Raw genomic sequence first — 8,213 nt, forward strand, 5'->3', positions numbered from 1 at the left:
CGCCGCTGGGTGCCGGGGCGGGCGGGCGAGGGGCGGGAGCGAGCGGCGGGCGGGGCGGGGTCGGTGAGTGCGGGGCGGGAGCGAGCGGCGGGCGGGGCGGGGTCGGTGAGTGCGGGGCGGGAGCGAGCGGCGGGCGGGGCGGGGTCGGTGAGTGCGGGGCGGGCTGAGGCGGCTCCGCGGCGGCGCCGGACGAGGATGGCGGCGGCGAGCGCGGGCGGGGCCGGTGCCGGCGGGCGGCGGAGGCGCGGTCGCAGCGCTCCCGGGCTGGGGCCGGGCGGTGTCGGGGCAGGGCTGCGCCCCTTTCCCGGCCCCGCGCCCCTCTCCGGACGCCGGGAGCGGCCGCGGGCCGGAAAATGCCGCCGGGGCGGCGGAGCGGGGCCCTGGCTCTGCCCGCCCCTCCTGCCGCCCTCCTTGGAATGGTCTGGGGCACGATGGGGTTATGGAGGTAGGAATCATTATTTTGTTGTTGTTGATCTAAGCCGGAGCCGCGCCGGTGCGAGCCGTGCGGAGCCGAGCAGAGCTTTGGCCGGGCCGGCGGGCGGGGGAGGCGGCGCGGGCGGGGCCGGTGCCGGCCGGTGCCGCCGCTCCGTCCGCTCCGGGCGCGGGGCTCGGGCGCCGCCGGGGCCCCCCGGGCCCGGTGCCGGCCCCGCCGGGCCGGGGGCAGCGGGCGGGGGTCTGCCGGCGCGGCGCCGCCTCTGCTGCCGGAGGAGCCGCTTTCCTGCCGGAGCCGGGAGCGCCCGGGGCCGGGAGCGCGGCTCCGCATCTTCCAGCCTCCCTCGCTGCGCTGCTTTTGAGGCGCTCCTGAGGAATTCATTGGGTCCTTTTCTTTTGTTCGGAGTCGGTGTGTGAGAAGGGTCACGGTGTGCTTGTTGGTTGTTACGGTTCTTGGTTCAGGTGCTGTGACAAGGGTTTTTTTGGATTGAGTTTGTTGTTGGATTTTTTTTTTTTTTTTGTGCGATATGTTGGTTTTTTTGTTTTGATTGATTTGATAGGGGCATTCTATATATATCCCAATAAGGGGCTCTGTCTTGCTGTTTTTCCTGTAGTTCTCCTTCCTGGTTTCACCTGGCCTGGAAGGATGGGCATGGCCTGTATTTATCATATGAAAGTGGTGTTACTAAATCTGTTCAGAAGTTCTGATTACAACACTCATTTTCTGCCAGAAAACATTTTCATTTCGTTCTTTTCACCCAGGATGGCTCTTTGTGGTCTCAGACAGTGCTCCCTGGGAGGAAGGGCAGCCTTTGCCTCACCTGCACAGCTCAGGTGGATGTGACAGAACTGGTGTGGCCTGACAAGGTATGAGCAGCTGTCTGTGCACTGGAGCGCCTTGAAACCTTTCTCTGTGAGGTTTTGGACACGTTTCTCTTTGGGATTTCTTGTGACACAGCACCCAGGTATCCCTTCCTTTGTATAAAGTCCAGTGGTAAAGGATTGAATGACTGACAGTGGGGCCTGGGATAAAAATGGTTCTGTTAAAATTAGGCTAAGAATTAGGCAATAAGAAAAATGAGCTTCCTTTTAATGTCTGAAATAGTTAGGAATAAAAATGCTGGAAAAGGGCACTTTTATATTTGAATTGGTGTCCCCTCTCATGGATAAAACCCCATAGTGAGCAATCACAGCGGAAGTGTGAAAGCTGGGATCGTTTGACTTCCACAGTGGACTTATGCTCTTTTCCTCCTCTCTATCAGGACAGGAAAAATCATTAAGCTCCTCCCGTCTTTGCCAGAAGCTTCAGTGTTTAAGCAGCAAAAGCCAAGAGGCTTCAGCACCAGGGGTGTGCACTGGAGGGATCCTGGTCCTGCCCACGCCGTGGGGTAAGTCAGAGGGACGCAGGGTTCCCCTTTTCCTCTCTGCTGGGATTAACTGCCTCGGGAATGCCATTTCTGACAGCCCGGCCCTACCCCTGTGTGCTGGGAAAGGGCAGCAGGGAAGGGGCAAATGCCAGAGTTCCCTGGGGATGCTGGAGTTGTGGTGTTTGGCTGTGCCCAGGGGGGCAGGCTGGGCATTGTTGTGCACCCAAGGACTGGTCTGGGGCTCGGAGCCCGGGGAGCCGAGCTCTCGGTGCATTCCCAGCTCTGCCAGCTGCTGCAGGGCTGGGTGCAGCCTCTGCTGGGGCTGGGGCAGGAGCTGCAGGGGAGGGCTGGCAGGATTTGGGAGCAGAGGGAGGAAAATGAGGAATGGTGCTGGCAGTGCCCAGCCTGTGCTGGCGTCAGCACAGCCGTGCAGGGCGCCGGGATCTGGGTTCAGCTCCAGCTCTCCTGGGGCTCAGGGTGCAGGGGCAGAGGGACTGGGTTTATCTGTGGCTTTCCAGGCCAGCAGGAACAAGGGGAATGTGGGGCCAGAGCTGTGTCCCATCGGGCTGCACTTCCCTCTGAGCACAGAGTCTGGGCTGAGGTGAGATTGCTGCGAGTGCCCCGTGAGCAATGCAGGGAACTCGGAACTGCATCCGCTGCTGGGAATGCTGCCTGAGCTCTGCTCAGGCCGTGTCTGTGAGGAGTGGGATTTGGGCTGCAGAGCTGCTGCTGGGCACAAAAAAGGGAGTAAATCCTCTCCAGGGACGTGCAGTGAAGGACAGTGCTGCAGGGAAGGGGAGTCTTTACAAACTCTATCAGTATTTCTCCCAAAACTGGGAGAAATGGGGTGGAGCAGAGATGGGGCGGTTTGGTTTTGTCTGGGCCGGTTATTCCTTGTGCAATGTTTTAAATCTGTTGTAGGATTTACTCTCCAGTATCTTTCTAATAAAAGCTGACTGAAATTTAGGTTCAGGGTTAGAAGTTGGGTCCATTCGCTGCAAAACCTTGCCCAGGCTGGAGGACCGGGGTGATGGCCGCTCTCAGCAAAGGTTACCTATGAATACCGTGTCAGATTTCCCTCGGTGCTGGGCAGGACAGGTGAGGTTTGGATCAGGAATTCTGCAAACAAGGCCTGTGTGATGTTGGTTTCTTGTGTTTTTCAGGGCGCCAGGGCTGGCACAAGGACTCGTGCAGGTGCCGCTCTGGCACGGGAGCCGTTGCCCTGTGGAGCCATTTTAAAGGTGTGATTATGGAACATTTTGGAGGCCGTTTCTGGAATTCCATTTGTAGCTGGATCTCGCTCCGAGTGCAGCGGTCCAGGTGAGGGTTCTGACCTCTCCAGACTTGTGCTCACCTTGGTACAGCCTGGAGCTGGAGCAGTTTTCCAGGGAAGTGGAGATGGCTGAGGACCGGCGCTCTGGGAAGCAGGGACCTGCTGGGATTTGCGTTTGCAAAGCTGACATAAAGTTTGTAGAAGCGGCCCGAAATTCTAATTCCTGCGGTTTCTGGGGAGGAGGTGCAGGTCACCCCGAGAGCGAGATCAGAACTCGTTTGTGGCGAGGAGTCTGAAGGTGCCACACCTGGAGGAGCTGTGTGCTCAAGGCAGTCCCAGCCCCGGAGGGAGGCTGACGGGCTCTGCTCACGGCTGTCCCCAGCTGTCCCCAGCCCGCTGCTCAGCCCCGGAGCTGCTCTGGATCCGGGCTGTCCGTGCTGGAGCGCCCTGCTCCCCGCAGGGCCCTGCCCTAACCCACGCAGAGAGAGCCCTGCCGGCCAGAGTTTCCTTTTTTCATGTTTTATCACTGCGCGCTCAGCAGGGAAGGGCCGGGGCTGCTCTTGGGCCGGGGGCACTCGGGGCTCAGGCAAACCCAGCCCCGGCGCGTGGGGGTTCACAGAGCGAGCAGCTGCCGGGGCTCAGGAGCGCTCACGGCTCTTTGTTCCGAGGCAGCCGGAATTTCTGATCCCGGCCTTTATTTGGCTTTTCCAGCCCAGCGCCTTCGCTCGGCTCCGCTGCACCGAGGGGACTTTTGCTCAGCGCCTCCTGTCAGAAGGTGCAAACTCTCCGTTCAGCCCACACAGCCCCAGCCCTGCCCTGCGAGCCCTTCCCCATCGTGCCCACGCGGTTTCTCTCTCGCTCAGCCGGGGCAGGCTCTCACTGACAGCCACAGAAACAGAAGGGATTTCCTTTTATTTCATTCTTTTCCTGCTTAATGCCCGCGTCTGGTACTTGTGCATCAATCCCAGCTTCTCCCGAGGCTGCAGATCAAATCTTTCAGTGTCCGTGGGAGTTTCTGGTTTTCCCATCCCCACGTCTCCCCTCTCTCTCTGTATTAAAAATAAAAATTATTAATGGATTTGTTAAGCATTTGTTGCATATGTTAACATAAAGAAGGTGTTATCATTAGTAGTAGTATTATTATAATAATTTAAATGTATAATTTTGTTATAAGATTTTTAAATTATGGTGTTAAATTTTATTTATTGTTATATTAGTTATTCTTATTTTTGATATTTCTTAAAGTTGTACACTTTTATAAGTAGATTTTGTGTGATTACATAAATTTATACAATTTATTAAATTTTTATATTTATGTTTGTGTGTTAATAAAAGAAAATGTATTGTTGGTTTTTTGTAAAACTGCGTATTTATTATTTTTATATTTGTTAAAAAGTTACTTAGTGTAAGGGATGTAGAATTAGATTGTTTATTTAGATAATATTTTAATTGATTTATTTATTTTAGTGTTGTTGAAGTAATAGGTGGTATAAAATGCAATGCTACCATTTTTATTTTAAGTTTCAAGGCTTAAAATTACTTTTATATTTTGATTACTGTTGATGGATAAATGACTTTTTTGTTTTAAATTGGTAACTACTTTTATATTAAGAGTTAATAATGTAAGGGCTTTTTAATTATATGGATTATTTGTAATGTTTTTTATTGGTATATTAAGTAAGCAAAGTGGATTTTTTTTTGAGTAGTGCTAGAAAAATACAAAGTATTTAAACTTGAAACTTTAACTAAAGTTACTTAAATGTTTGTTTTAGGTTGGTTAATTGGTAAAGTGATATAATTAAAAGTACATAAAGTAAATAGAGTAGAAGTATAATATTTGATAGAATTTTATAATTTGTAAGTTATTAAATAAGATGTTTATAATATTGATTTTTATATTTATAAAGAAACCTAAAGTTTATATATTTTGGTGGGTGTAGTACAAGACGTCAGGTGTAAGTTGCAATTCTTATGTAATCTACATTTGTATTCACAGAGTGTAATTTATCTGTGTATTTACATTGTTTTTTTATTTGTGGAGTGGTGACTGTTTTTTGTGTGATCTGGTTTTATGTTCCTTATTGAAATTTACTTGGCTTTTTGTACTTGCTGAGATACAAGTAAACTTTATGTTTTGGTATGAGAAATAAGTATTGTTAAGTTTTGTTTTATAAAATTGTATAGAGATTTGCAAGATAATGGTATAAGTTGTTATAATTTTTCAGTTATAAGCATGAAGAAATATAAGAATAAAATAATGTATGTAGTAAAGAAGAAATTGATAATAATTAGGAATTACATAGATAATATCTATCATTAGTAACATAGGTGAAATTATATCATTAGTAAGTATTAAAAGATTGTACATTATTTTAGAGTTTTTAACAGTTGATAAATGTTAAATTAGTAGTAAGTTAAATAATTATGTGTGAATAATGATTTTTTAAGTTTAAAATAAAAATAAGTTTATTGTTATATTGATAAAGTTAAATTGTTAAGTTAAAATTATTTGAATTTTATTTTTGACGTAGAAAATATTTGGGTTTCTTGTTAATTATTTTATTTAGGTAGAGTTAGGGTTAGGTTCTAGTTTAAATTTTAATTGGTGAATGTTACTTCATATATTTTTATATAATGTTTATAAAAATAGTAGTTAAGAGTAAAAGTGTTAGGATTAAAGATGAATTACATTATTTAATAATTGGAATTTTTAGAAGTGTTTTTAGAATAGATTTGAATATAGTAAACTTTTTTTTAAAGATTGGAAAGTGGTTATGGACAGGATTGTGAGTTTGGATTTGGATATTGAGAGTGTGAAGGTGGAGGAAATGTATGAGAGAGTGATTACTTAGTGTGAAACTTAGAAAAAGAAATTAATGTTGTAGTCGGGTTTTATATTGAAGTGATTTTGTAATAATAACTGAGGAAAGTGATGAGATTCACAGTTTGGAGGAGATTTTTAATGAAATATATTTTTTAGTCTTGAAAAATATTTAAAATTATGAGATAAATTTAGGTTAAATTATAGAGTAAGTGTAGAGATTAGTTAGAGAGTTAACTTGTTTTAAGAGCTGTATAAGTAGAGAATAAAAAAGTAGGAATTAGAAATTTTTTGTGTTTTTTAGATCATTATATAAAGAGGCAATAAAGCATATGAAAGCTGGTTATATATTATAATATATTTAATAAATATTGTTGATTGTAAAAATTAATATATTTATATTATATAATTAGTATATTAGTAGTAAGTGTTTGAAGAAGTTAGGATAACTTTTAAAAAATATTTATATATTAAGCAAATAGAGTAAAAATTTTTAAATAGTATGATAATAATAATTGCTACTTTTTGGTGTTACTTACAAAAGATAAAAAGAGTAGAGATTGTAATGAAGAACAGAATTTTTGATGAAATTGATGATATAATACACTGTATTATTTTACTTCTGAATTGGTGTTTGTTAGTGTTTTCTTTTAGTTGTTTTAATTGGAGTTGTTTTATTTTTTTAAGAAAATTAACCATATACTGTATAGTTTAGAGAAGTGATTTTTAATAAAATTTAGGATAAGTTATATTAAATAACATTTAAATTTAGACTGAATGTATTTTGATAATAAGGAATAATAAACTTAATTTTAATAGATAAAAAGAAACTTAATGTATTTATTTAAATGTATTGACATTTAATTTTGTTTGATTTTATTAACACTTAACATATTGAATGTTGTTATTTGTAAATATTGAAGGTTTTTTTAAGTCTTTTGGTTTTGGAGAAATTTTAGCTTGTTGAGTTAAGATTATTACTTATATCTTTACAGGGTGGTTTTATTTATTGGGATATATGTTTCTTAGTAAAAGATTTTTATTTATGTTACATTTCAAATGGTACTAATTTGTATAGTGTTTTTTTATATTCAGGATATTGATTAGATTGTTTTATATTTTTTGTGGGCTTGGACAAATATTTATTTATATGGTCTATATTTGAAGTAGGTTTTGATGTTTTTTGTTGTTTTTTTAAGAGCTTTTGATTTAGAATTTGAAGAGTATTTGGTGTTTGGAGGAAATAAAATTGGGGGTTTTTTCGATACAGTTGTGCTGTATCTTTAATGTTAGTAAGGACTAGTTTTGGTGCGTTATTTTGATTTTTTTGTTTGCTTACGGGGAGGGTCTCCTGTTAGATGTGGAAGCCTGAGACTGGCATTAGGCCTTTTTATCTAATGCTTGATGAGTCTGTTTTATGGGGAGGAGGTGTTATTTTAAGTTTTATAAAATACACTGAGAATTAGTTAAAATCATGGAAGAAACATTATGGTAATTAAAGGGTGCTATGTTTAAAGAGCTATAAATCTTTTTAAATACCTGCTTGACGTAAGGTGAGCTTAATCTCCCTTTTCTGCCCCAGAAAGCATCGGGCACGTCCGCATCAATGGCACCACCTCTGCCCACTGCTCCTGCTCCACCCGACCAAACGCAAGAGCAAAAGTTGGTTTGGCTTTAAGAACTTGAAATAACTTTGAAGCAAAATAAATCACATTTTCCCCTGTGTTTTTTCCTTTCAGGTGCTGCACTCACCTCTGCGGACACGCGCCGAGCTCTCGCTGCAGGAACCCGTCAGGCCTCGGTGGCTGTGAGTTCATGTTCTTCTCCCTGGGGAAGAGGAGAAGAATGTGATTAGATAATTAAATAATTAATTAAAAAAATAATTGCTGAGGAATTGCAGAAATGTTTTCTGGAGCCTTTCCCCTTTGGTGCCCCTGTGCTGTGTGGGACACGGGCAGAGGAGCCTCGGGCTGGAAAGGGGCAGGAGAAAGGCAAAGGGACCCCCTGGTGTCCCCAGGGCACCGTGGGGACAGAACGGACACTGCGCGGGCACGGGGAGGTGAGGAGTGACAGTCTGGGCCAAAATCCCAGCTCACCCCAGGGAAATAAGTGAGGGACATTTTGGAGGGGAAAGCTGAGGTCACGAGTTCACCCAGCCTGGCCACGTTGTGTTTGCACAAAGCAGCACCAGAGGTGAAGGTCAATCCTGAGCCAACCCTGCTCAGCCTCTAAGTCCCAGAATAAATCCTACAAGCTGCTACAAGGGACTAAAAATACATAAAAGAGAACCAAGAGCATTCCGAGAGCAAACCAGTAGGTT

At 44.1% G+C, this 8,213-nt stretch overlaps 1 long non-coding RNA gene across 2 annotated transcripts; it reads left to right on the top strand.

The window, feature by feature from the left end:
• The first annotated feature begins 317 nt into the window (after positions 1-317).
• On the top strand, positions 318-7,787 carry LOC144246302 (uncharacterized). 2 transcript variants are annotated; one of them, XR_013339976.1, is made up of 5 exons: positions 318-445; positions 1,195-1,299; positions 1,695-1,820; positions 2,963-3,119; positions 7,633-7,787. It is a non-coding gene; the product is annotated as an uncharacterized LOC144246302 (long non-coding RNA). The 2 variants fall into 2 exon arrangements; XR_013339975.1 differs by lacking the exon at positions 318-445 and having other exon boundaries at positions 943-1,299.
• Positions 7,788-8,213: the final 426 nt, after the last annotated feature.

The sequence above is a fragment of the Lonchura striata genome, chromosome 5 (genome assembly GCF_046129695.1).
Source record: "Lonchura striata isolate bLonStr1 chromosome 5, bLonStr1.mat, whole genome shotgun sequence".
NCBI lineage: Eukaryota > Metazoa > Chordata > Aves > Passeriformes > Estrildidae > Lonchura > Lonchura striata.